The 4,686-nt window shown below is 36.8% G+C and overlaps 1 long non-coding RNA gene across 3 annotated transcripts in view; it reads right to left on the reverse strand.

Moving 5' to 3' along the window:
- The window catches only part of LOC120358604, a 179,414-nt gene that overhangs the window by 173,945 nt on the left and 783 nt on the right, over positions 1–4,686 (reverse strand). For all 3 annotated transcript variants that reach the window (XR_005575490.1, XR_005575491.1, XR_005575489.1), the window contains exon 2: positions 4,016–4,057. This is a non-coding gene — a long non-coding RNA (uncharacterized LOC120358604). The remainder of the gene's footprint in view (positions 1–4,015; positions 4,058–4,686) is intronic.

The raw sequence follows: 4,686 nt of genomic DNA on the forward strand, positions 1-4,686 counted from the left end.
GCGAGTTCGCCGACATCGATAGAAAACGGAAAGATCGTGGGCGAAGGACGGCTCGCATAGCTCGTAAACCTAAAAGGCGATCTCGAAGGGCTCGCATACCGGGAGAGCGGGTCCTTCGATGGAGCGAACGATACCCGCGCGGAATTCAAATGAGACGCCACGAATCCCGCGAGTCGTCCGATGCCGGCTGGCGCGCATTCCGACGAGCGAGCGAGCGGGCAAGCGGGCACGGCGGCGACGAGTCACGAGCGCGGCGGCGCGGCGGCGCGGCGCGGTGGCGGCGAGCTCGTGGAAGCACGCGGGTGACGTCGTCGTTCGTCGAGCCGCTCCGACCGACGTCCGTCAAGATCGCGTCATCACGCGGGGGTCTTATTAAATCAAAGCGGGCGATCCGTCGGCGTGATAAGGGCGCCGCCGACCTGTCGACAGGTGGATTCGTCTGAAGCGTACAACACACAGGAGCGGCCGCGATGGGGCCGCGATAGGGCGGCTTAAAAACTCACACGGAGGACGTCACGAATGTCACGCGCGCGGCGCTCGTTCTCGCTTGTAACTATGAGCGATCAACGCGAACTCGATACGACGGCTGATGTGATTAACAAGCTGCGCGGGGAAATATTACACTTCGAACGGTATCGCCGATACCTGTGCTTCGTTTAATGGCTACACGCCGGAGGATAAGTATACGTTTCGTCGTATCGTAAGGGAGTGCAACTATACGCTGAAAGGTACGGTGGATACGTTCGCGTGTGTGAACTTTCGGTGCTTTCGTTTCCTTCCGATCTACATCGATAGCACATACGAGCTATCAGGTCGTCGTATCGAATGTATTAATTTAACGTCTTTCTATTGATGGACTCGTAGATCAAACGCGCCGATAGAACGGAAGTGAGTCGGTAATTGTTCTGTCTTTCCATCTAACACTTGTGAAGGACATTAGAGACGATTTTTAACGCTGCGTCTTCCATCGAGGAATTGGTCGTAACTCGTATTTAATAAGAGGAAGTAATCGATAGCGAAATCAATTAAATTTCTAATCGCGCGCCTAAAACCGATTCTCGATGAGGAATCGAACTCGCGACTCGTACGTAATAACCGTCACTTAGCCATAATTATTGCCACGAGTAATTTTAAGTGATCTTTACGACTACGTCCATCGTACAGGATAATGGTAGGTCTGATCTAGGACCACATGCGACCAACCGATCGTACCGCGAGCCACGCAATAGGTACCGTTTTCCACGCTTTGTTCGCCGTGAGAACGACCTTCGGAAGCACTACGAAAATTAAAGGCGCAATGCTTCGTGTATGATCTGTGAATACGGGTCCGGGAAAGGGCACCATCACATAGATAGTCCTTATAATTCGGTCGGTCCGCGCGCGAACCTTGAATTATACTGGATGATACTCGCGTCTAGTAATCTCCGCCAAACCCTACCACTCAATCTAAACTGGATACCGAGTTTGAGAAGTCGAGAACAGAGCGCTAATGATTCGCCGTTTGTTAGATTTGGACTACATATTTCTGAAATGTATGTAAGAAAATACTCTTGCATTTAAAACAGGTTTGCGCGATTTGAATGAAGACAGTTTATACGATGCATATGTTCCCATATAATACGTACTATAATCTTAGAATTTTATTATATACTGAAAAGAAAATATTAATTTTAATAAATATTTGTATGAATACTTGCAATAAAATATTTGCTTACGGTACATAAATATTTGTTCAATTAAAAAATGATAGTTAAATTATAAGTAACTCTTGTACTAAATAAATATTTATTTACATTTAGTAAATATTTCGTTGCAACATTCAAACAAATGTGCATTAAAATTTAATAATTTTTTTTTCTTAGTGCATATAATCATATAAAATAATAAAATAAAATATACAATAATTGTTATTATATTTATCAATAATTATTATTACTATTAATAATTAAAAAATGTTTAAGAGGAATTATAAAAATTAAACTTTATTAACAAATCAATTGTATCGTTAATATTTGCGAAATGTAAATACGTTTTTCATATTTATAGTTTTGAAATACTTTTTGAAATACACTGAAAAAAATTCTTTCCATTCGAATCATTTCCTTAAGTTAAATAAATATTAGTTAGTATAAAATAATTCATTTTTAAACTCGGAAAATATATTTTTTAATCAAGAAAATAATGTTAAAAATAAATATATTTGTTTGAAAATAAAAAATTTGTTTTCAGTGAACACTTATATTAATTATAGTGATTCTAAATTCTATTTATCTTCGTACGCGTGTGTGTAATATGTGTGTGAAGAGTTCTTTTAAAATAGTGAACTACAAGCTAATTAAAAGATTCCTTTCCTATGGCGATCATCCGCAAGGGCAGCATCGTTCCAGCCGTTTACCCACCCGAATCGCGGAAGGCAGTTCGCGTAAAGGCTACAATCATCATACTTTTCGCACGATTATTTACTATGTGATTATAGATCAACCGGTTCGCGTGCAGGATTCAGAAGATATTGCCCCAGATATATCTCTAGAGCAATGGGACTCCTCGCTAGAGAGGGCGCAGGAGCGAGAACGAGTCGTGATCCACCGTCGGAGGACGACGACGGTGGGATCTTTTGCTTTCTAATCATCTTCAAGGTTAAACCTTGGTGAACCTGCCGGCTCCTGCACGATGTCGGTTAGAGCCTCGTCCGATGCTCTCGTCCTCCTCTTCGCCTCTCTGTCTCTCATATATGCTATATAGATCGTCGTATAAGGGTACGACCTTAGCCACGGGAATAAGACGTCGTCGACCTGCTGCTCGCTCGACCTGCGATTGTCTCTGTCGGTCGAGGAGCAGCGAGGATATTTCTATACCGTTAAGCGATCGGAACGCCTCGCGCTCCATTGTCTCCGCGAGAGCATGCACCTATATGTTTATCTGCACAGAGAATATTTATATCTACACGCCGGCATGCCGCCGAGAAAGAGAGACAGACTCTCCTTCTCTTTATGGGTTAATTACCGTTCGACTGGGTGCATGCGCATCGATAACAATGAGGCATCGATCTGCAATGAGAATCTTAGGCTCGATTTGGCAACGAAAGATACCAATTCTCGCAGCGATGCGAGGTCGAGAACTATTCACACTTGCACCGATAATAAATCAAAGATAGATTCGATAATCTCTGACTTTTATTTCTGTGCTGAGACAATGCGTAAGAACGAAATCGTTTCACGGAGAAAAATTCGATACTGTTAATAAAATCGTTTATTGCGTCATGGAATTATTTATATTACGAGCACTAGATTATTTTTAAATTTAAATTTATCTAGAATGCAAACAGAGATGTTAAATACGCCTGTTCCGAAAGTTGTGTTTTAACTATTTGTCATCAATAATAAGAATATTAATACTTCACGTATAAATCTCAAAAGTATAGTCATATTCAATCTAAGACGCTCAGAATAAAATATATGACACATAGATGATAGCAGACCACATTTTATAATTAGAAATCAGATGTATAAACATGTACGATACGATATTTTCACACTGAGAGAAAAAATATCTTACAATAAAAAAAATTTTACTTAATACAAACAAATTATTTAGTCGGTGGATCCCAATAGCTTATTCATTTAAATTCAAGTTAAAAATTTTGTAATTAAAATATTTACGTAAATAAAATGCAATACATTTTTTTCAAGTAATTTTTTTTTTACAATTTTAGAGAATATTTACTGTTGGACTATTTTTATATAATCAAAATTTTTAATCTAAAAAAATAATTTAATTAAGTTTGAAAATATTATTAGTTTATTTGTAAAATCATTATTTCAATGTAAAAAATGCAAAAGTACGAAATTATATACTCAAGATAATATGTATATTTACTTAAAAGAAAATATTTTTACTTAAACATAACAAACAAATGTTTGCATCAAAATACTTAAGAAAATGTATTTTTATCATTTAAACAATTTTTTCTCACAGTGTATGTATATCTGTTGCTGCAGACAATAATTCAACTCACCAATGCGATGCGCAGCAACGGAGTTGTAGCAACGACGTTAATCTGTAAAATATAAATATACCCAAATTATAATACAGTTTCTAAAAAACATAATTAATATTTCAACAAATTATTACATACGTCGAATTTTGTATTTCTCTTTCACACACAAATGTATATTTGATAAAATAATATTTGTAAGCCAATTTTTTCATGAAGGGCTTTTTATTTGCAAGCATATTCCTTGTGTATATTCCAGAGAATAAATAATATAAATTATTAAAAACTTTAAATCACACACAAATGTTTCCAAAATATTTATAATTCGACGTAAAATAAAATATTATAGTAATTTCTTCGGTAATTGTATTTCAACAATCAAAAAAAAAAAAGATTTCAGTGAATCATAATCACCTTAAATTAACCACTCAGATATGTTAAAAATTCATCACAAAAATTTTAATCAAAAACGGAATTAATATACATATTATAAATATAAAATGTTTTCTACTGTAAGTATGATAGATAAATTCCGACAATAATTTTATCGATCGTCCAAAGTGGATTTTATATACAAGAAAGGACGTAAGATAAACACGAAATGCGACAGTCACGAAGCCAAACAATTAATTTCGCAATAAATAATAAATTATGCTCTCTATCATTAAATAAATAATAAATATAGTAATTAC

This window comes from Solenopsis invicta, chromosome 8 (assembly GCF_016802725.1).
Source record: "Solenopsis invicta isolate M01_SB chromosome 8, UNIL_Sinv_3.0, whole genome shotgun sequence".
Lineage (NCBI taxonomy): Eukaryota > Metazoa > Arthropoda > Insecta > Hymenoptera > Formicidae > Solenopsis > Solenopsis invicta.